We start from the raw sequence: 24497 nt of genomic DNA, 5'->3' as shown, positions 1-24497 counted from the left end.
CGAAGTGCCGGAGATAACTGGTCAGGATCTGATTGATCCGCTCCACTTGACCATTGGACTGTGGGTGGTAAGCGGAGGAGAAGTCCAGGGTGATGTCCAGCAGCTTACATGTGGCTCTCCAGAAGCGTGAGGTGAACTGAACCCCACGATCCGACACGATGTGGAGGGGCAGGCCATGGAGACGGAAGATGTGGCGGATAAAGTCTTTAGCCAGCTCGGGGGCAGACGGGAGGCCCGGCAGGGGAATGAAGTGAGCCATCTTGGAAAAGCGGTCAGCGACCACCCAAATGACCGTACAACCGGCAGAGACAGGGAGATCCGTTATAAAGTCCATAGCTATATGCTGCCACGGGGCAGCAGGTACTGGAAGAGGAAGGAGGCGACCGGCTGGCAGATATCTCGGAACCTTGTTGCGGGCGCAGGACACACAGGCTGAAACAAAGTCTATTACGTCCTTGTGCAGGGTAGGCCCCCAGTAATGCCGGGTAATAAGCTGGAGGGTCTTTTTCTGACCGGCGTGGCCAGCTAGCTTAGGCGAGTGACCCCAGTGTAGGATCTTCTTCTGATCAGGTACTGTTACGAACGTCTTACCGGGAGGGAGACTATTTAGATTCACGGGGGCCACCTGCATTACTCTGGCGGGATCAATGATGTGCTTAGGCTCCTCCTCTAGATCAGACACCAGGAAGGATCGGGACAAGGCATCAGCTTTGATGTTTTTGTCTGCCGGGCGAAAATGAAGAACGAAATCAAAGCGGGCAAAAAACAAGGACCACCGGGCATGGCGCGGGTTAAGTCTCTGGGCGCTCTGGAGGTAAGCCAAGTTCTTGTGGTCCGTGTAAATAATTACCGGGTGAAGAGCCCCCTCGAGCAGGTAACGCCACTCCTCCAGTGCCAGCTTAATGGCCAATAACTCTCGGTCTCCTATAGAATAATTGCGCTCAGAAGGGGAGAAGAGTTTGGAGAAGAAGCCGCAAGTTACCATTCTTCCGGAAGACGACTTTTGGGTAAGTACCGCTCCGGCTCCAGAGGAGGAGGCGTCCACTTCCAGGAAGAATTGTTTGTTGCCGTCCGGACGATGCAGCATCGGGGCGGAAGAGAAAGCCTGTTTTAAGGAAAGAAAGGCTTCCTCTGCTTCGAGCGGCCATTCTCTGGGATTAGTGCCCTTACGGGTGAGCGCAGAGATTGGGGCAGTCCGGGAAGAGAAGTGCGGTATGAAGAGGTGGTAGTAGTTGGCGAAGCCCAGGAACTGCTGAATAGCCTTCAACCCCCCTGGTCGGGGCCACTTCTGGATGGCAGACAGTTTCTCAGGATCCATTCGTAGGCCGGTCTGAGAGATTATGTAGCCCAAGAACGGAAGCGAGGTCTGCTCAAAGAGGCACTTCTCATATTTAGCGTAGAGGTGGTTCTGCCTGAGCCTGAGCAGGACCTGACGAACATCCCTCCGGTGAGTGAGAAGATCCGGAGAGAAGACCAAGATGTCGTCCAGGTACACCACTACGCAGGAGTAGAGAAGGTCCCGGAAGATGTCATTGACCAACTCTTGAAAGACGGCGGGAGCGTTACAGAGACCGAAGGGCATTACCAGATATTCATAGTGGCCGTCCCGGGTGTTGAATGCCGTCTTCCATTCATCCCCCTGACGGATACGGACCAGGTTATACGCCCCACGGAGGTCCAGCTTGGTGAAGATTCTAGCCCCCTTCAGATGGTCAAATAATTCCGGAATGAGCGGAAGGGGGTATTTATTCTTCACCGTGATCTGGTTAAGGCCTCTATAGTCTATACAGGGACGGAGTGAGCCGTCCTTCTTTTTGACGAAGAAGAAGCCTGCTCCCGCCGGGGAGGTCGATTTCTGGATAAATCCCCGGGCCAGATTCTCCTCAATATATTCAGACATGGACCGGGTCTCAGCAGTGGACAAAGGGTAAATACGCCCATGGGGAGGAGTAGCGCCGGGCATCAGGTCGATTGGGCAGTCGTATGGTCTATGAGGGGGTAATGTCTCTGCCTCCTTTTTGTTAAAGACGTCCGCATAAGACCAATAGGGAACCGGAAGACCAGGTAGATTGGCTGGGGTAGGAGAAGGATGGACAGGATGGACGGGAACTAAACAAGTCTTATGGCAGTCCTGTCCCCAGCGAAGGACTTCTCCGGTCTGCCAATCAAGCACGGGTGCATGTTTCTGAAGCCAAGGTAGGCCTAGCAAGAGGGCGTGAGAGAGTCCAGGCAGAACATGAAAGAAGATGCTCTCAGAGTGCAGCATTCCCACCTGCATTGTTATGGATTCGGTGATGAGTTGAATGGGATGTGGTAAGAGGCCCCCATCCACGGCAGCGACAGATAAGGGTACAGCCAGAGGTTTGGTGGGAATGCGGTATTTCTCTACCAGGGACTGAGAAATGGGATTTCCGGCAGCTCCAGAGTCAAGTTGGGCTAGTTCAAAATAACGGTTCTCCCCGCAGATGATAGAGACCGACAGCAACAGAGATGGAGAGGGTTTACTCTTGTCTAGGACGACCTCTCTGAGCGATCCTAGACACAGGTGTTTCCTGACCTCTCCGGGCAGGAACGGATCCGGTGCTCCTTACTGCCACAGTAGAAGCTGCTCCCCTCGGCTCGGCGTAACTCTTGACGGGTCTTGACCATCTTGGTCTGGTCGACCTGCATAGGCTCGGGTGAGTGCGCCTGGGGAGTAGCGGGAGAAGTGACAGGTTTCTGAAAGGTAGGGGCTAGACGTGGAAACCTCCTCTCATGGGTGACCTCTTTGGCGCGTTCCTGGAACCGGATGTCAATCCGGGTGGCAAGAGTTATTAAGTCGTCGAGAGTGGTAGGTATGTCCCGACCGGCGAGTTCATCTTTAATCCGGCCGGACAGACCCTCCCAAAAGACAGACACCAGGGCGTCATTATCCCAGGCCAGCTCCGAAGCAAGGGTACGGAACCGTATGGCATATTGGCCCACGGTGAGATTTCCTTGATGGAGGCGTAGCAGAGATGATGCGGATGACGTCTTCCGTCCGGGTTCGTCGAAGACTTTCCGGAAAGCCGTGAGAAAGTCTGGCAGGTTGGACACCAGGGGGTCTCCTCTCTCCCATAGAGGATTTAGCCAAGCCAGTGCCTCCCCCGTGAGATGGGACATGATGAAGGCTACTTTGGCCCGGTCGGAGATAAACTGGTGGGACAGGAGTTCAAAATGCAGGGTGCATTGGTTTATGAAGCCCCGAGCTTGAGCGGGGTCGCCTCCGAAGCGAGGAGGTGCAGAAAGCCGGGTTCCGGGGCAGGATGCCATGGTATTGGTGGGCAGCGGCGCTGCCGGGCTGCGAGTCATGACACTAGCGGTGGTTGCTGGTGGAGCAGTCAGAGTGTCCAGGCGAGAGTTGACATTCCACAGATGACTCAGGATGGACTCCTGTTGGGACCTCTGACGGGACAGTTCATGACATAGGTCCGAGAGCGAGGGAGCTTGGGTGCCACCGGGTTCCATGGCCCGAGCAAACTGTAACGAGTCTGGGAGGTGGAACCTCTGAGCTACGATACAAAGGGGCAGTCCTTGTAAGGAAGCGGGTGGCTCCTAGGGTAGTCGGGCAGGTAGTCACGGCAAGTGACGGGGACAGTCTCTGGGTAGAAGGGCAGGAGGTCACGGCAAGTGACGGGGACAGTCTCTGGGTAGGGGGGCAGGAGGTCACGGCAAGTGACGGGAACAGTCTCTTGACAGGCGGGTGGTCACGGCAAGTGACGGCGAAGCCTCCAGATAGGGTAGCAGGTGGACGCTCCCAGGTGAGCGGGCAAGAGTCTCTGGACAGGCAGGTGGTCACAGCAGGTGACGGCAGAGCCTCCAGGTAGGCTAGCAGGCAGGTAGCAGGCGGACGCTCCCAGGTGAGCGGGTAAGAGTCTCTGGACAGGCAGGTGGTCACAGCACGTGACGGCAGAGCCTCCAGGTAGGCTAGCAGGCAGGTAGCAGGCGGACGCTCCCAGGTGAGCGGATAAGAGTCTCTGGGCAGGCAGGTGGTCACACCACGTGACGGTAGAGCCTCCAGGTAGGCTAGCAGGCAGGTAGCAGGCGGACGCTCCCAGGTGAGCGGGTAAGAGTCTCTGGGCAGGCAGGTGGTCACAGCACGTGACGGCAGAGCCTCCAGGCAGGTAGCAGATGAGCACTCCCAGGTGAGCGGGCAATCAGATCCATAGACAGACTGGCAGGGCTGGTAGGCAGACTGTCGGACCGCAGGAATGCAAGTAGATAGACAAGTATCAGGCAGGTATCAAGCAGGAATCTGGCAGGTAACTGGCAGGTAACTGGTAATGGGACCTGAGGGCTGAAGCAGAGTGATAGACTATGCAACAACATTGCTCGGGCACCTCCATTTTGGAGGAGGTGCCTTATATATGGTGAGGTCCTCCGGCCATTGGCCGGGGACTCCTTAGGACGGCGCGCGCGGCCCCTTTAAGAGAGGGGGAGCGAGCGCGCGCGCGCCCTAAGCACAGTGGCCGGGAAGCAGCGCGCGCTGCCAGCAGAGCGGGAGGAGGACGCCGGGCACGGAGCGGAGAGGTGAGGGGAACAGCGTCCCTGCCTAGCAGGAGGCAGGGACGCCAACGCTACACATACCATTTCATGTGAACATTCACCCTTCTATCAACCGATTATTAGCAATAAGTAATACAAAAATCATGCGTTGTGCCAAACGCAAAACGGCCGTGGTCCATTGATTTTTCCCCAAACTCCTTGTATGCCGCCCCCATGTCTTGTGTATTGCAATAAAGGACTGATTTTTAGGATTTGGTGAGTGCTGCTTTTCTTGTTCTTGAATGATTTTAGAAATATTGTTGTATATAGTATAGGCAATCAGTCGATTGCATGTTCATGTCCTCAGAGGCGACTAACAAATACAGTAAAAAGTTAAAAAACTTTTAGGCTAAGTGCCCAAGATGCAGAAATGCTGCATATTTTTTCCGCTTCTCCCTGGCAGGAAAAACGCATGCGGATTTTACATGCGTTTTTCCTGCCAGGTAGAAGCGTTTGTCAAGCGTTTTTGCATGCACTTCTGCATGCGGGTTATCAAGTGCTTTTCCAAGCAATTTTAGCATCACTTAGAAAAGTGCTTGACAACTTGTTCACACTATATAAATCCATGCAACCGGCATGGATTTATGGTAGTGTGACCAAGTTAGTTAAAAAAAAAAGAATAAGAATGGTAAAAAATAAAGATTATACTTACCTTCCGATGTCCTCCTGGTGTTTTCTCTGCTCTGTCCGGTGTCTTGGGCGGCTCGGGGTGGTGTGAAGGACCTGCGGTGACATCATTGAGTCATGTGTCAGGTCACATGACTCAATGACGTCATGGTAGGTCCTTCACAACACCGCGAGCCATACAGCAGACCAGACGGAGCAGAGAAAACACCGGGAGGACATCAGAAGGTAAGTATAATCTTTGGTTTTTATTTTAAATTCTTTTTTTAACAGGTTCTATGGTACCTGGGTCTGGAGGAGAGTCTCATCTTCTCCAAACCCGGGTACCATCCGCACATAGAAACGCATATTATCCGTGTGTACAAATGTACTGACACGGATAATATGCGTTTCAATGCAAGTCAATGGCGGCAATTACGCTGTGTGTCCGCAAAATTAATGGACATGCTGCGTATTTTTCCGCAATGATAATCCGCAGCCGAAATTTCCGTGGCAAAAACGCTTGAAAAAACGCATAGTGGGCACGCAGCCTTAAGTGTTAAAAAAATTGAAACCTACATCTATTCCCTCATTAGAAATAAAAGGATATAAAAAATATCATATATTTGGTATATAAAAGTCCAATGTATCAAAATATAAAATTAATTAACCCAATTGGTAAACACAGCAAACAGAAAAAATTCAAAAAGCAAAAATTGCGATTATTTGGTTCAGCATAAAATCGGGAAAAAAAATGAAATAAACGTTTTATCTATCCCACAAATTTTTTCACCACTAAATTAATAAAAAAACTGAACCCTTGTCCGTAATTGCACTGATCTGGAGAATCTCGATGCCAGGTAATTTTTACTGCAAAATCAACAATGTCAGAATTGCTTTTTTTTTTGGCAATTTCACAGAAAATTGTTTGGTAAAATAAATGGTGTCATTCCAGTAAAAATGAAAAAGTTATGTCTTTTAGAAGAAGGTGAGGAAAAAAATGAAAGAGCAAAAATGAAAACTGGCTATAGTGGGAATGGGTTAAAGACTGCATTCGCATAAAGAGGGCAGTAGTAAAATGAGTTAAGAGATGGCTAAAATGAAGCAACCCTTTATAATTGTACCTTTTTATCTCTCACTAAGTAGTATACACAATTATAGCTAATAATAAAGCTTTAGAAAAGGCCTTTTGAGATCATAGACATACATTTCAGTGCAGAATGGCCCTATATAGATAATTCTATTTATCAATGCTCTATGCTCTGGAGAATGTCCCACCACAGGAATGTAAAATTCTTTCCTTCCCTGTATTCTTCATTCAGCATAAACATTTACATATGATTTACTGCCCAGTCCCCTGTGAGTGATCTATTTATTGATAATTTATTTTATTTCCTCAGTTTCAAGATTTTTACGTTGCTTTGCTCGGATGTGTATATTGTTTGAAAACTTGCCATGGACTTTTAATAGGTCTAAGGGTTGGTTTGAAAAGCATAATATACTAAGATAATTTTGCTGTCAAGGAGTTATAGCATTATCAGTTTCTAAATCACAACCCTTGATGCTAAGCTCCCCATGAATTTAAATTTTAGATGTGTCTATAGATTTTAAAGGGTTGTTTGGTGTGAACAGGTCCTTTTTGTTAGAAGGTTGCTTCAGCAATAAGATGACCAAAGTGTATTCACTGTGGAGGATTAAAGAGAACCTGTCAGCACGATTTTGTACAGTAAAGACATGGCTGTAATGGCACTGTAATACAGATTAAATTAATATCTTTTGTGAAGAAATCTGCTTTGTTCTTTTTTTAATCATCATTTGAAGTTTTCTGCTAATTAGATTTCAGTTCACAGGGGCCGGACTGTGCACTCCCTGTCTGTGTTTCCCTACCCCTCCGCCTGCCTCCGATCTTTGAATGACCTGCCTCCTCTGTTTAAAATCTCAGTACTGACCTGTCATTCACAGACTGGAGGCAGGCGGAGGGGCCGGGGAATCACAGACAGGGAGGAGAAGACCAGGTGCACACTCCAGCCCCTGTGCACCGAAGTCTATTTAGCAGAAAACTTCAAATTGAGATTAAAGAAGTGCCACAAAGTAGATTTCTTCATCAGAGGTATCAATTTAATTAGTATTTCAGTGCAATTACATCCATGTCATTAACTTTATTCTAAAACCATGCTGACAGGTTCTCTTTAAAGGAGAACCCAGTGCCAACAGGAATTAGCGCATTCCACAATGCCTGTTAAAAAGGATTTGTCACCACTTCTGTATTAATAAATAACTATAATCGCCATGAAGTTACAGTAATGGAACATCTTTTCTTAGTTCTCTAATTTGTGCTGTTTTTCTGTTATTCATTCTAAAATTTCCTGAATATTTGGGTGTTATTGGTTTTGGATTACAAAGTCTAATATTGTCCAATTAGTGCTAAGAATTGTGTATCGATACACCCCAGGGACAAGGTGGTTCTCTGGCTAATAGTGTCAGATTTAACCGCTTTATGACGGGTGCTGTTGTAGTAGTGATGAAGGTAGTAGCTTCCCTCTGGCACTAAAAGGGTTAAAGAGTGTGTTCCCCACAGTTAGATCTCTCTGGGTTGCAGTTAGGTCCAGTTAAGGGGTTAGCTGTGATAATCCAGCCCAGTAGAAGGTGGGGGAACTCAGTGCTATGGTTAAGAACAGGATGGGAATAAATGCTTTGTTCCTGATGTGTTTCCTTGTGGGCTGTAGTATTTGTAACCAGCCACAAGATGCCACTGTCTGGAATACAGATGACAAGTGTAGTTTGCCGGTAGCATTGCAGGCATTTAGGGTAGTGAGAGAGTTAGCTGCGTGTGAGGACAGCCCACAGAGGGTGGGCACTTTAGGAAATCTCTGGTTAGTTTTCCAGGAGCAGGAAGTGAAGTGTCAGTGAGATATAATACCTGGGACAGGACAGGCAGCCTCGATATATTGGCTGCTAGGGCAGACGTGAGCCCCATACCCCAGACAGTGGATCACCAAGGAGAAGAATCCCTCCACAAGAGTCCCCTTAGCTGGCCTGGAAACTCAAGAATCATTGAGGATCCGGGGGCACATTCTGTCTGCAGGTTGCAGAAGAAGTCAAGACTCAAACATAAGATATGGGGAGAACTACGATCTGGATATACTGTCATTGGTGAGGAAGATTCTCTAGGGCTAGAGAATAAGGCAACAGAGATGCTTCACCTAAATTGGGAACCAGGGCTGAAGTTGTGTCAAGTACCAGTAGAAAAGATGACAACCCGTTGGGCCTTATCCGTTATATCTACCTGTAAATATTGTACATATTCCTATTCCCCAAGTAAAGTCCCAGTTATTGTTATGAACCTTGTTTCTTCTGAATTCATTGCTGCCCTGGTTCCAAAAGAGAAATGCCTGGAGACAGAGGCTACCGGCTGGTCAGAAGTAAGTGGAAAGCACCACATACACTGCAGCACATCAGAGGGAGGACACACTTTGTCTGTAGGGTGCCAGAGCGAGTATGGGCTACAACTGGCCCACGACTACTTCGATGGGGCACCTTACATTTAGCGTAGTCGGCAGGATGTGAGCTCCTTGCACAAAGGAAACGGGGAAGAGCCGACTCAGAACACAGGAGAAAAGATGTTGGAAGACATACGACCCAAGATGGAGGCCCGAAGTATGGATTCCAAAATGGTGACAGTGGCGGTAAAGAACAGGAGAAGAACTGCCTATCGGAGTGCGAAAAAGTGTCCAGCCCCTACAAGTTCCAGCCCAAAGAAGGATGGGCCCACCAGCAAAAATTCGTCCCAGGATGGGAGGTACGGTGAAGAAGGCGCGGCGCAGAGCATAGTCCGGCCCAGTGAGTATTGGCGCATCAGCAAAGGAGGCGTGGCTGAAGTCGTAGCCGCCGAGAGTGAAATGTGACGCGGCGGTAGCCTCAGAAATCGGCCTAGGAAGAAGCAGAGCTAGACGTGCAGGAAGCGCGTAGTCAGAGAGCGACTGGTGCCATTTTCGCCCCACCACATGAGAGATAGGGAGCTGGTGAAGACATCAGTTATGATGACACAAAGTGATAGCGAGGCAAGAGCCCAGCCTGCATGGCAATGAGTATTGGCGGTGATGACGAAGAGATGGAAGATATGAGCGGTGAGAGTCAATATGGGGACCCGTATGCAGTGGACGAGTACTGGCTGGGATTTGGAGTTTTTGGCCTGCCCTGGAGACCTGATGACCGCAATCAATTACTTCCGGAGATACTACCATCCCCTGTTATTGTGGCTCAGCCTGAAGGGAGACACTCAGTGTACACCGCTCAGGGGACTGGAGAGTCTGTGACCACTCCAGAGTACCAAGAAGAGGTGGAGCCCACTGCAGAAGGTATGCAAGCCTCAGCTCCATCCCGTTCAGTAAGGCCGGATGCATGCCAGAAACTATTGCATGTTGCCCAGTTGCCAACCCAAAGAAGCTGTGGTGAATTACTCAAAAGCGTTGAGCAGTAGTGTTGAGCCACCCCCGTAGTGTTCGAGTTCGGTTCGGTTCGTCGAACACCCGTGTGTTCGCCGAACTGTTCGTCGAACTGTTCGTCGAACACCTTCGAACACCGTTAAAACCAATGGCAGGCAAACAAAAACACATAGAAACACATAGAAAACACCTTCAAAGGTGTCCAAAAGCTGACAAACTGCTCAGAAGACATAACTAACACATGGAAAAGTGACAAGTACATATAGTCATGCGAAAATAAAAGAGGTGGAGGAGTAAAAGGAGGGGGAGACACAGATATAGGCATGTCATGCCCTTCTAAAATCCAAAAAGTGAGAAGCCGACACGGCCAGTCCGCTCCTGCCCGTGCCACCTCCGTGTCGCCGGGTTTGTGCCAGAGCCGCGGTGAACCCTGACGGCCAGCCCCCCTCTCCCAATACTGGTGCCTGTCCGCTGGTGGGTCGAGCGAGCCCCCCTGTGGTGGAGGCAGCTCTAAGCTTTTTAATTTAAATTGTCTCTCTAATTTGAATGAATACACTTTAAATCCATTTACAAGGATCTATTGGAAGGCAAGTCTCATGCCAGCAGCCGCGGTAATTCCAGCTCCAGTAGCGTCCACTAAAGCTGCTGCAGTTAAAAAGCTTTTATAAGGATCGAGCTCGGCTGTCCACCGCAAGGCATCCTACTGCCAGTCCCAGCCCCTATGCCTTGGGGTGCCTCCTGATGCTCTTCACTAAGTATCCCATGGTCCCGAAGCATTTCCTTTGAAAAAATTAAATGTCTAAACTACAGGTGGTGTAGCTTGCTTAACAGCCGGGATAATCCGCTGACTAGCAGACACTGCTACTAGGCACAAAGTATTTCCTGGGCTAGATGCAGTTAAAAATTTGTAATTAGATACTCTCGTTGGATGCTGAGAAAGCATTCCATAGAGTCTCCTGGCACGCCATATATGATTCTCTTAAAGAGCTTGGGGTAGGGGTCTAGGGGACCCTTTTATAGCCAAAATCACGGCCCTGTATCGCAATACGTCACCTAGGCTGAAGATAAATGGAACTGTAGCACCCTGAGGGCTCGGTTGCTACAGACGTATTGCACCTCACCCAGAGGTGTGATATCTCACTCTCAGGTAAGGATGGAGTGTGGATCAGGACCCGACACCTGCATGCATTACACCACATTGCCGTGGGGCAGGGCGACCAATATGCCCCTGAGATGGGCACGACAGTCCCTGTCCCTGGCTGGAGTGGGGGGAGGGAACACTGAGGAAGGGGAACCCTGTAGTGCAGGAGCAGGGAGGAAGCAGTTCCTGGGTGCATTGAGAAGGGAGTATAAAAGGTGGGCACCATCTTAGTTCAGTGCAGAGAAGTCTGAGCAGAAGTGGCAGGGAGCAGGGGCTCTGCATGAGCTCTGCTCCGGAGGCGGGCCTAGTAACAGAGGCCCAGGCCTGCAAGAGGGAGAAGGAAGGAAGAGGAGCGGAGAAGGCTCCAGGAACGAGGAATGAAGGGATCCCAGGGGTACGGACGGGCGAGTCGCCACCGCACGCCCGAATCCACCTGCGTGGAGGGGTCAGGCCAAAGGGGGAGACCGGTCCCCGAACTAGTGGAGGCAGGAAACGACCCTCAGCTAGAAACCGGAGGCTCTGACATTTTATGTGGCGCAGCCCCTTGCTCCACCCGCTAGGAAGGCACCACATAGGGTCAGGGAAACTGGCGCCAAGTTTACCAAGAGGAGGCCCGAGGCAGCCGGACAGAAGTGTTGGTAAGAAAGGCCAGACAAAGGACACACAAAAGGGGTCCTGTGAAGCGCTCCAAAGTTATCTGGGAGTTGTCTGAGCCCCTCACCTGGTGAGCACAGTACGACGTGGGCAGCCGTTACCTGCAGACGTGGTCTGGATAATAAGAACTGTGAGTAAAGGCCCTGAACTACATCACTGACTCCGTGTCGTTACTGCTGCTGCCCTGCACCATCACCCCCATCCTCCGCATACACTGCCCTGAGGCTATACTCCTCCCGTGGGGAGTTATGCTACGCTCTGCTGCACCCACAACACCAGCCTTAGCGGTCTGCCCTGTAGCGGCGGTTCACTCTGACCGCAATCCACGGGTGGCGTAGTCGGACATTTAAACATCAAAACCACATAAATAGTTCCGCCACTGGTTTGACCGCCCTGAGCCACGGAACCGGATCGCCGCCACGAAGACTACAACCACCAGCATCCACCAAAAAGGGTCCGGCTCCGGGTGTCCCAAGGCCCAGGGGGTGCGTCAGAACATTTTCATCACCTTTCACAATCACCAATGGGACAAGGCAGGGATGTCCTCTGTCCCCTCTCTTATACATCCTAGTGACGGAGCACCTGCTCTCATCAATTCGCCATAACCCCAATATTAGGTGGATTGAGGTGGGAGGCACCGAGTACAAGTGCTCTCTATTTGCTGATGATGTCCTAGTATATATCACTCAATCACATATATCCATCTCTGCTGTTATGGCTGAAATAGATCACTTTGTTACATGGTAAAATTTTAAAATCAATGCAGCGAAGTCTGAGGCCCTCGATGTCTCCCTCCCTAAATCCATATAGGATTCCATCCAGTCCAACTTTCCCTTTGCCTGGCCCTCACAGGGTATCAAATACTTAGGAATTCCTATTCATAGAGACCTCTCCCATCTATGTTATCTTAATTTTGGGCCCTTTATTGAACAATTCCATACAGACCACGGTTGGCAAGTTAGAACTGTAAGATTCACTACATGAACCACTGGTGTTTTGTGGAAAAGCACATGTACACCGCGTTCCAAATTATTATGCAAAAAGTGTTTAGGAGTGATAAGGGAAGAATTTGTTTGTTTGTCAGTTAAACTCATTGATGGTGATGTGTGTCAGGGCTCTTTATATCACTGTAAGCAATTGCAGACACCTGTGCTAATTAGTTTGGCAGGTGTGTCCAATGAAAGGCAAGACTACTTAAGAAGGCTCTCTCACATTATTAAGCAGCCTACATTTTCTGCCAAAATGGGAAAGAAAAAGGATGTGTCGGCTGCTGAGAAGCAACAAATTGTGGAGTGTTTAGGTCAAGGCATGACTACAATCAACATTGTGCGATGATCAGGATGAAGTGTCTTGGCAATCAAGAAGTATGTAGCTGATTCACAGTACACACGTGTGCGTGCTGATAAGGGCAAATTGAGGACTCTTTCCTACAGGCAATTACGTCAGGTTGAAAGAGCAGCGGCAAAAAAGCCTTGTCATAGCAGCAGACAAGTTTTTGAAGCTGCTTGTGCCTCCAACGTCCCCCGAACAACAAGATGCAGGGTCCTTCAGAAGTTTGCAGCTGTGCATACGCCATCCTGTCGACCTCCTCTATCCACTTCACACAAGCAGAAACGGCTCCAGTGGGCCAAACATTACATGAAGACTGATTTCAAAACTGTTTTGTTCACGGATGAGTGCCGTGCAGCGCTCGATGGTCCAGATGAATGGAGTGGAGGATGGCTGGTTGATGGACACCCCACGCAAACACGGCTACAGCGCCAACAAGGAGGAGGTGGAGTAATGTTTTGGGCTGGAATCATGGGGAGAGAGATTGTCGGCCCCTTTAGGATCCCTGAAGGCGCTAAAGATGAACTCCATAATGTATGTGGATTTTCTCAAACAGCACTTCCTGCCATGGTTCAAGAAGAAGAACCGTGTATTTCACAGCAAGATCATTTTTCTGCATGATAATGCACCATCTCATGCTGCACATAAAACATCTGCATCTCTGGCTGATATGGGCATAAAAGGGGACAAACTTATGGTGTGACCCCCATGCTCCCCTGACCTCTACCCCATTCAGAACCTTTGGAGCATCATTAAAAGGAGTGTCTATGATGGCGGGAGGCAGTTCACATCTAAGCAACAGCTCTGGGAGGGTATTCTGTCCTCATGCAAAACAATTGAAGCAGAAACCATCCAAAACCTGACAAATTCAATGGACGAGAGAGTTCAGAAGCTCCTTTCGAACAAGGGGTCCTATGTGAAAATGTAACATCACCTAGAATAAAGTTTTGAGTTGAAAACTGTTTGATTTCAGTTTCTAACAACCTGCTAATGCTTATAATTTCAAAAATGACCATTTTTTTGGTCTTTATTAAAATGAAAAGGTTGATCGAAAAGTTTGGGGGATCTAAGAGTGTGGCAACCCAGTAGTCATGATTACTTCGAATTCTGACAATATGAGGGTCATGCTGCAGGTAGTGCAGCAAGAAGGCACTTATGTGTCTTGCGCATCTCGGAGCCCCAAAATTATTTTCCGGGCTAGATGCAGCTAAAAATTATTTTTAATTTTAAATCTGGTGAAGCTTATTATAGATGGCCTAATAGGATCAGTGCTGCACACTGCTACAAAGCCCGAATTATTTTCCAGTCAAGATACAGATAAACATGATTAGTAATTTGAAAGCTTAAAACGGTTGGTAGGGTGATTTTAACCAATCATCAAGCTTTTACTCTCCCCAGGATGACACAGGGGTAGAAAAGTCGTTTCGGATCCATGATTTGTTCATCTTTATGAACGTGAGTCTGTCTACATTATCAGTGGAGAGCCGCGTGCGCTTATCTGTCAGCACACCACCAGCAGCGCTGAACACACGTTCAGACAGAACGCTGGCTGCGGGGCATGACAAGATCTCCAAGGCGTAAGTGGCTAGCTCCGGCCATTTATCCAGATTGGAAGCCCAAAAAGAGCAAGGGTCCAGTGACACAGTCGTGGCTTCAATGTTTACTTGGAGATACTCCTGTACCATCGTCTCTAGGCGTTGACTATGTGTCAGACTTCTTGTCTCCTGTGGCCTTGCAAAGGATGGGCTAAAAAAGTGGTGAAATGATTCCGCAAAATTGATGTTACCAGCAGATACTGTGGTTCTGTTACGGTTTGAGTGCTGAACACTTGACGGTCCCACGGTTGGCAAGTTGGAACTGTGAGATTCACTACGTGCACCACTGGTATTTTGTGGAAAAGCACATGTAAGATTCTGCAACAGTCTCTGCTGATACTCCTGCATGCGTGCATCCCTTTCTATGGCAGGAATAATTTCTGCAAATTTACTTTTGTACCGGGGATCTAACAGTGTGGCAACCCAGTAGTCAGGATTATTTCTAATTCTCACAATTCGAGGGTCATGTTGCAGGTAGTGCAGCAAGAAGGCACTCATGTGTGTTGCGCATCCAGGAGCACCAAGTCCCTGTTGTGTTGGTGGCGAGGTAACAATCATGCTTCCTTCCTCTGTCCTCTCCCCCCAACCTCGCACAACAGAAATGTGATCAAGGTCTCCCTCATCTGATGAGTCTTCCATCAGTTCGTCCTCCACTTCTTCCTGGGCTCCTGCACCTTCCTCACTAGTTTGGCTGCTACCATGCGCCCTGGTAAAATCATCTCCCCCACCCTCACATGCCTGCCGCCTTGGTGCTGCCGACCGTCTGGACCTTGCAGATGTTAGCCCTTCCGCATACAACTCCTCCTCCTCTACTTCCTCCACCTCCTCTTGTGCCACCACCTGACTCCGAATTCTGTTTAACATGTGCTCCAGCATGTAAATCACCGGAATAGTCATGCTGATAATGGCATCGTCAGCACTAAACATCTTCGTCGCCATTTCAAAACTGTGCAGAAGGGTGCATAGGTCCCTGATCTGAGACCACTCCTCCAGCGTGATTTGCCCCACCTCTGAATCTCGTTGGCCCAGGCTATACGTCAGAACGTATTGCACCAGGGCTTGTCGGTGCTGCCACAGTCGCTGCAACATGTGCAGAGTTGAATTCCACCGGGTAGGCACATCGCATTTTAGCCGGTGAAGTGGCAGGCCCAACGACTTCTGTAGAGATGTAAGTCGCTGAGCTGCGGGATGCGAACGGCGGAAGTGAGCACACAGCGACCGTGCCCTCTGCAGAAGGCCATCTAGTCTGGGATAGTGGGCTAAAAATTGCTGGACAACCAGGTTCAACACGTGAGCCATACAAGGCACGTGTGTGACATTGCCCCGGCGAAGGGCCGCACCCAGGTTTGCAGCATTGTCGCACACGGCCTTCCCTGGTTTCAGGTCCAGTGGAGACAACCATTCATGAAATTGGTTCTCCAGAGCTGACCACAACTCCTCAGCTGTGTGACTCACATTTCCCAGACATTTCAATGTAAAAACCGCCTGATGACGTTGAGGCCTACTGCCAGCATAGTAAGGAGGTGTGCAGGATCCCTTCTGCGCAGTTAGAAAGCTTGTGGCATGACCAGACAGGCTTTGGGTGCAGGTGGAAGACCGAGAGGAGGTTGAGGAGGCAGAAGCAGTGGAGGAACTTTGACATAAAGAGGATTGACGCACAAATCGTGGGGACGGCAAGACTTGGACAGCAGCCCCTTGTCCTGCTGTCACCATAGTTACCCAGTGCCCAGTCAGCGACATGTAACGCCCCTGTCCATGCCTACTCGTCCAAGTGTCTGTGGTGAAATGCACCCTGTCACACACAGAGTTTCTCAAAGAAGCGGTGATGTTGTGTGCGACATGCTGGTGGAGCGCAGGCACACCTTTCTTTGAGAAGTAGTGCCGACTGGGCATCTGGTACTGGGGCACTGCGACGGACATAAGGTCTCGAAAATCCTCTGTGTCCACCAGGCGGAAAGGCAGCATTTCTGTAGCCAAGAGCTTGCAGATGGTGAAATTCAACCTCTTAGCTTTCTCATGGCTAGGAGGAAATGGTCTTTTACTTGTCCACATCTGAGGGACCGAGGGCTGACTATTGTGCTTAGACGGGGTTGATAAGGGTGTCCCCGGCAAACTGCCGGTCTGTGAGGAAGATGCAGGCGGACATGTTAGGTTGCCTTGATCCAAAGGTGGTGCTATTGATGTCGGACAGCGCTCAAGACCAGCTGGTGTTACCACCTCCAAAGAAAATGATGACCTGCCAATCACGCTGGCTGTTGCGGGTAAAGAGGTGGCAGGTCTGCGCCCCAAAACAGGTGTGACTGCTGTCCCCCCAGTCACAGAGGATGAAGAGGCCGCGGATGCACAAGATATGGCAGACGGTGGTTGGCCCGGCCGGCTAGGCCGCATTGTAGCACACTGAGCTTCCCACTGCAACTTATGCTTCATGTCCATGTGCCGGTTCATGCATGAAGTACTCAAACTATGTATTTTTTGGCCTCTACTTAGCTTTTGCTGACAAATGTTACAGATAACACGAGTTGGGTCATCTTTATCGATCTGAAAAAATGCCCAGGCTATGCAAGGCTTAGCACCCATGCGACCTGAAGAGCCACCACGACTTGTGGTGAGAGGCAGAGTTGTGTTTGAGGATGCAGTTGTTGACGTGCTTCCAGTACTACGTCTCTGTCCAGGAAGGCGCAACCTGACCTCGTCGTCACTAGCATCTTCCTCCACCTCCTCTGCTGACCTCATCTCTTGGCTGACTGTGGGTTGACAGTAAGTGGGATCTCCGACCTCATCATCATCACCCTGTGCGTTATCACACCCGCCGTCCTCAGAGCCAACCTGTTCCTGCCCTGACAAAAAACTAAAGTTGTCGCTCCAATCAGGTATTTGAGTCTTATCATCGTCTTCCTCATTGTCTCCACCAACAGGAGTTACAGTTTGGGAATGAGGGTCTACATTATGGTCAGAACCTTCTGCGTCTGGTCCTGGATCCGACTCATAAAGATTCTGGGCATCAGTGCAGATCATTTCCTCGTCTGGATTCACAGAAGCGCTGGAGTCGACCTCTGATTCCCAGGCTATAGTATGAGTAAACAGCTCTGCAGACTCAACCATCTGTTCTACCTCATACTCAGACGGACAGCTGGAGATTTGGGAGCTGTGAGGAAGCAAGTGCGATTTGGGTGACACCTTTGAGGACTGGAGTATTTGTGATGTTGAAGTTGATGTGGAGGAGAGCCCACTTAAAGGAGCACTTGATATCCGTTGAAGCACCTGCTGTTTTTGTGCCTCATCTGGAATTTGTAGCGATTGGCGTGGCCGTAAGAAAGGGATCTTATCACATTGTCCGCTAAAAGAAGTAGACATTTTAGTTTGGCTGGAAGATGGTCTTTCTTCTGCACCTACCCCACGGACACAACCTTTTTTCCCCTTCCCAACACGCCTATTCCCCTTTCCACCAGCAGCAGGCCTTTTTCCACTCATTTTGGTGGTTAACTAATTCACAACTCTGGAGTTGTTTGCACAAAAAAACAATGGATGGTAACCGAGCAGAGCTGAGTGGCCAAACTGTGGTATTAGGCCAAAACTATTGGCTGGGTTAGATGCAGAAAAAAATTATTTTTAATTTGCAACCTGATGGAGGTCAGTATAGATGGACTAATAGACCAAGTCCCACACACCGCTAGAAGCCCAAATATTTTTTCAGAGCTAGATGCAGAAAATTTTTTATTCAATTTGCAACCTGATGGAGGTCAGTATAGATGGACTAATAGACCAAGTCCCACACACTGCTAGAAGCCCAAATATTTTTTCAGAGCTAGATGCAGAAAAAAATTATTTTTAATTTGCAACCTGATGGAGGTCAGTATAGATGGACTAATAGACCAAGTCCCACACACCGCTAGAAGCCCAAATATTTTTTCAGAGCTAGATGCAGAAAAAAATTATATTCAATTTGCAACCTGCTGGAGGTCAGTATAGAAGGACTAATAGAACAAGTCCCACACACTGCTAGAAGCCCAAATATTTTTTCAGAGCTAAATGAAGAAAAAAATTATTTTTAATTTGCAACCTGATGGAGGTCAGTATAGATGGACTAATAGACCAAGTCCCACACACCGCTAGAAGCCCAAACATTTTTTCAGAGCTAGATGCAGAAATTTTTTTTATTCAATTTGCAACCTGATGGAGGTCAGTATAGATGGACTAATAGACCAAGTCCCACACACTGCTAGAAGCCCAAATATTTTTTCAGAGCTAGATGCAGAAAAAAATTATTTTTAATTTGCAACCTGATGGAGGTCAGTATAGATGGACTAATAGACCAAGTCCCACACACCGCTAGAAGCCCAAATATTTTTTCAGAGCTAGATGCAGAAAAAAATTATATTCAATTTGCAACCTGCTGGAGGTCAGTATAGAAGGACTAATAGAACAAGTCCCACACACTGCTAGAAGCCCAAATATTTTTTCAGAGCTAAATGAAGAAAAAAATTATTTTTAATTTGCAACCTGATGGAGGTCAGTATAGATGGACTAATAGACCAAGTCCCACACACTGCTAGAAGCCCAAATATTTTTTCAGAGCTAGATGCAGAAAAAAATTATTTTTAATTTGCAACCTGATGGAGGTCAGTATAGATGGACTAATAGAACAAGTCCCACACGCTGCTAGAAGCCCAAATATTTTTTCAGAGATAAATGAAGAAAAAAATTATTTTTAATTTGCAACCTGATGGAGGTCAGTATAGATGGACTAATAGACCAAGTCCCACACACTGCTAGAAGCCCAAATCTTTTTTCAGAGCTAGATGCAGAAAAAAATTATTTTTAATTTGCAACCTGATGGAGGTCAGTATAGATGGACTAATAGACCAAGTCCCACACACCGTTAGAAGCCCAAATATTTTTTCAGAGCTAGATGCAGAAATTTTTTTTATTCAATTTGCAACCTGATGGAGGTCAGTATAGATGGACTAATAGACCAAGTCCCACACACTGCTAGAAGCCCAAATATTTTTTCAGAGCTAGATGCAGAAAAAAATTATTTTTAATTTGCAACCTGATGGAGGTCAGTATAGATGGACTAATAGACTAAGTCCCACACACTGCTAGAAGCCCAAATATTTTTTCAGAGCTAGATGCAGAAAAAAATTATTTTTAATTTGCAACCTGATGGAGGTCAGTATAGATGGACTAATAGACCAAGTCCCACACACCGCTAGAAGCCCAAATATTTTTTCAGAGCTAGATGCAGAAAAAAATTATATTCAATTGGCAACCTGCTGGAGGTCAGTATAGAAGGACTAATAGAACAAGTCCCACACACTGCTAGAAGCCCAAATATTTTTTCAGAGCTAAATGAAGAAAAAAATTATTTTTAATTTGCAACCTGATGGAGGTCAGTATAGATGGACTAATAGACCAAGTCCCACACACTGCTAGAAGCCCAAATATTTTTTCAGAGCTAGATGCAGAAAAAAATTATTTTTAATTTGCAACCTGATGGAGGTCAGTATAGATGGACTAATAGACCAAGTCCCACACACCGCTAGAAGCCCAAATATTTTTTCAGAGCTAGATGCAGAAATTTTTTTTATTCAATTTGCAACCTGATGGAAGTCAGTATAGATGGACTAATAGACCAAGTGCCACACACTGCTAGAAGCCCAAATATTTTTTCAGAGCTAGATGCAGAAAAAAATTATTTTTAATTTGCAACCTGATGGAGGTCAGTATAGATGGACTAATAGACCAAGTCCCACACACTGCTAGAAGCCCAAATATTTTTTCAGAGCTAGATGCAGAAAAAAAATATTTTTAATTTGCAACCTGATGGAGGTCAGTATAGATGGACTAATAGACCAAGTCCCACACACTGCTAGAAGCCCAAATATTTTTTCAGAGCTAGATGCAGAAAAAAATTATTTTTAATTTGCAACCTGATGGAGGTCAGTATAGATGGACTAATAGAACAAGTCCCACACGCTGCTAGAAGCCCAAATATTTTTTCAGAGATAAATGAAGAAAAAACTTATTTTTAATTTGCAACCTGATGGAGGTCAGTATAGATGGACTAATAGACCAAGTCCCACACACTGCTAGAAGCCCAAATATTTTTTCAGAGCTAGATGCAGAAAAAAATTATTTTTAATTTGCAACCTGATGGAGGTCAGTATAGATGGACTAATAGACCAAGTCCCACACACCGCTAGAAGCCCAAATATTTTTTCAGAGCTAGATGCAGAAAAAAATTATATTCAATTTGCAACCTGCTGGAGGTCAGTATAGAAGGACTAATAGAATGATGCTATGCCCAAAAGATTTTACTTCACTAGGTGCAGTAAAAAAATTGGTATTCTATACACAGGTGGTATATCTTGCAACACAGATAGGCTACTCCACTGACTAACACACTCTGCAATAGGCCAAAAAGGATTAGCTTTGCTAGATTCAGCCAAATGCTGTGAAAAAAACTTGCACAGCACTGGCACAGACCTGCCTGGCAAAAACTGATAGGAACTGATGTAACCTAGTCCTGAAAAGGACTCCAATTACAATTAGTCTTTACTCCCACAATCTATCTATTTAAGAGCACAGACCTGCTTGATAAAAGTCGTAGGAAATGCTGTAACCTAGTCCTTAAAAGGACTGCAATCACAACTATTCCCTACTCCCAAGCTATCTGTATATTTGTGCGAAAATTGGCTTGAAATTAACAAGGTATAGCGCACACAGCAACAGCGGTGCCGTCTAACACGCAGCTGCAGCAGTGAGAAAATGGTGGCGACGGGGAAAATGGCTTGGTCTTATAGGGCAAGGACATGTGACATACACTGCCAATCACACATGCCCTTGCTTGTGTGAAAAAAAGCACTTCGCTCCGTGTGTGCGCTGCTGATAGGCTGACAGATTGCACCTCCCCACTGCAAATGCGGGAAAGAGAAAAAAAAATGGAGATCTTCATTGTTCCTGCAGAGATCCATCCCCTGCCCCTCCCCCCGCCCCGCTGTACACTCAAACTGCGTATTAACATTAATTTTCATCATTACTGAGAAAAAATCCAGTTATGATTTTGGTGCACGAACAGTTATCGAACATAACCTCGAACAGCCGAATTTTTCTCAAATTGTTCGTGTTCGCCGACCGGCTCGAACACCGCCCAAAACAGCTCGAATTTGAGATTGGCGAACAGTTCGAGTAGAACAACGCTCATCTCTATTGAGCAGTGGTATGCTGTGGGGAGGAAGATGGTAGCGGAGCTTCAGGAAGGACTTTGGGCCTTAACTTCTCCCTGGAAGCCTAATGCAGATGTGCAGGTAGTTCCAGTGATGACTTCGTCTGGAAGTGACTTGGTTCTGCCTGAGATGAGTCTGGAAGAAGATGGAAAAATTCCAGGAGACACCTGAGCAGTGACCAAGGTGCCCTCTGGGCAGTTGCAGTTACTCGATTGGTCTAGGGGGCTATTTTGAGGGGTCAAGTTCCGATGAACCCCTATTTGAAGGCTGAAGACGAGTCGAGACTCAGGAAACAAAGTTTAAGGCACTACGCCTTTGTTATTTTTGGAAGCACTGTTGGTACCTTCCTGGCCAGAAGGCCTGTTTGTTTCTCCTAAAAGGAATCGGAGGGACTGTTCGAGAGACCCTCAAGGCCATGTGGGCCTGTAGTAGCCGCGGACGGCTAAAGGTTGGTTTTTCACTCGCTTATCCCCCCCTGCTGGCTGAGGGGCTTTGCCTTGCGAGATGGTTCTACACCCTTCGCCGGGGACCTTGCCCATTCAGTTGTGGACTTTGTCCCAATGCCCGTATGGACTTGGTTCTGTATGGGCTGTATCCCCATCCTATTGGCTGAGGGAGAACAAGGGGCTGTACCTCCCATGGACTGTGTCCTGCTTGTAAGGACCAACATTTTGGGGAGAGGGGAACGGATGACCTGATGTTCCAGCTAGGTCAGGAACCTGAAGGAGTGTGCCCTTGGACATGAAGGGCCATTGTTGAGTTGGCCTGTATTGATAAAATGGACATGGGCACTATGCTTCCGGGGTCCTTACTGAGAAGGACCGGTACTACTGAAAATTTTCAAATGTTATAACAATGAACTGTCCTGATTGCTGTTCCAGAGCCCTTAAACGAGAAGGGCTTGTTCCTACCCATGAAGAGGATGTCAGGACCAGTCTTGCACTACACTGTTTTGATAACATTCACAATATCATAACATGTTAATACTTGATTGGCTGTCTAGTATGGCCGAGGACGACCATAATTAAAATGTGGGGGAATGTAGTAGTGGTGAAGGAAGTAGCTTCCCTCTGGCACTAAGAGTTAAAGAGTATTTTACCGACAGTTAGATCTCTCTGGGCTGCAGTTAGGTCCAGTTAAGGGGTTAGCTGTGATAATCCAGCCCAGTAGAAGGTGGGCGAACTCAGTGCTATGTGTAGCCTCGGCGTCTCTGCCTCCTGCAGGGACGCCGATCCCCTCACAGCTGCGGTCCCGGTCCGGCATCCTCCAGTTCCCCTCCTATGCCTGCCCAGGGTGCGCGCACCGCGCGCAGTTCCCCAGGCACTGTACTTAGGGCGCATGCTCCCTCCCTCTTTAAGGGGCCTCGCGCGCCGTCCTTAAGAGTCCCCGGCCAATGGCCAGAGGACTGCCCTCATATAAGGCACCTCCTCCAAAATGGAGGTGCCTGTGCATAATTGTTTGTGTGCTATCACTCTCCTCAGTCCTCAGGTTCCAGTGCCCCCCAGCTTGTCTATTAGCCGTGCCGCCTGCCTGTCTATCAGCCATGCCCGCCAGCCTGTCTGTCAACCGTGCTCATCTGCTATGCCTGTCGGCTTCGGCCATCAGTCCCGTGGGAGTTGCCTGCTCTTACACAAGGTCGGTCCCAGAGTGGCACCTGGTTCACCTTCCCGGTCCCTCCTTGGTTCACGGAGTCGACTAAGCCGCTGTGTGGCCAGGGTCGGTCTGGGTAGGCACTTAGTTACGCCCCTCTGGTCCCTCCTAGTATCACGGCACAGAGCTTCTACCACCCAGATCCGTAACAGTGTGCACAGGCCATGGAATCCGGTGGCTCCCAGGCTCCTTCGCTCTCAGACCTGTACCAAGAGGTCTCTCGCCAGAGATCCCAACAGGATACTATCCTGTCCTATCTGCGGACAGTCAACTCCCGCCTGGACGTGCTGTCCACCCCGACTGTGTCCGCCTCTAACTAAGCGGCACCCGCTCCGGTGGCACCTCAACCCAGTGGCGCTGTGGCATCCGGCTTAGGACCCCGGCTGTCTGCGCCTCCACGTTTTGGTGGTGAACCTGCCCTATGTTGGGGCTTCATAAATTAGTGCACGCTGCACTTTGAGCTCTTAGCACACCAGTACACCTCCGACTAGGCCAAGGTGGCATTCATCATATCTCACCTCACCGGAGAGGCGTTGGTGTGGCTTAACCCTCTGTGAGAGAGAGGGGATCCTCTGGTGTCCGACCTCCAGGCCTTCCTCGCGGCTTTCCGGAAGGTGTTCGATGAGCCCGGATGAAAATCTTCGACTGCCTCCTCTCTTCTCCGACTCCGCCGAGGGAGTCTCTCTGTAGGACAGTATGCCGTGCGTTTCCGCACCCTCGCATCTGATCTTGCCTGGAACAATGAGGCTTTGGTGTCCACCTTTTTGGGAGGGCCTTTCCGGACGGTCAAGGATGAGCTAGCCAGTTGTGACATACCTCCCTCTCTGGACGACCTGGTGTCATTAGCTACACTTATCGACATCCATTTTCAGGAGCGTTCTAAGGAGGCGACCCGTGAGAGAAGACCCCTGCGCCTCGCACCAACCTTCCAAAGACCAGTCTTGCAACCAGCATCCCCTCTGGTGTCTTCTCCAGAGTCTATGCAAATTGACTAAGTTAAGATGGTCAAGTCTCGCCAGGAGGTCCGCCGCGCCTAGCGGACTTGCTTCTACTGTGGCAGTACAGAGCATCTTATCCGCTCCTGTCCGGTGAGACCGGGAAACTCCACGGTCTAGGAACGCTCGGAGAGGTCGTCCTAGGCAAAAGTTCTTCCTCTTTGCCCTTGACTCTGTCCGTTTCGGTAACCAGTGGTGAGACCCACTTCTTCGAAACAGCCTATCTGGATTCCGGAGCCGCTGGGAACCTCATTCAACAGGCCGTTGTGGAGCGATATCAGATTCCTACCATACGT

This window comes from Phyllobates terribilis, unplaced genomic scaffold (assembly GCF_046119375.1).
Source record: "Phyllobates terribilis strain yellow unplaced genomic scaffold, ASM4611937v1 Scaffold_11__3_contigs__length_659146591, whole genome shotgun sequence".
Classification (NCBI taxonomy): Eukaryota; Metazoa; Chordata; class Amphibia; order Anura; family Dendrobatidae; genus Phyllobates; species Phyllobates terribilis.
This window is presented reverse-complemented; position numbering follows the sequence as displayed.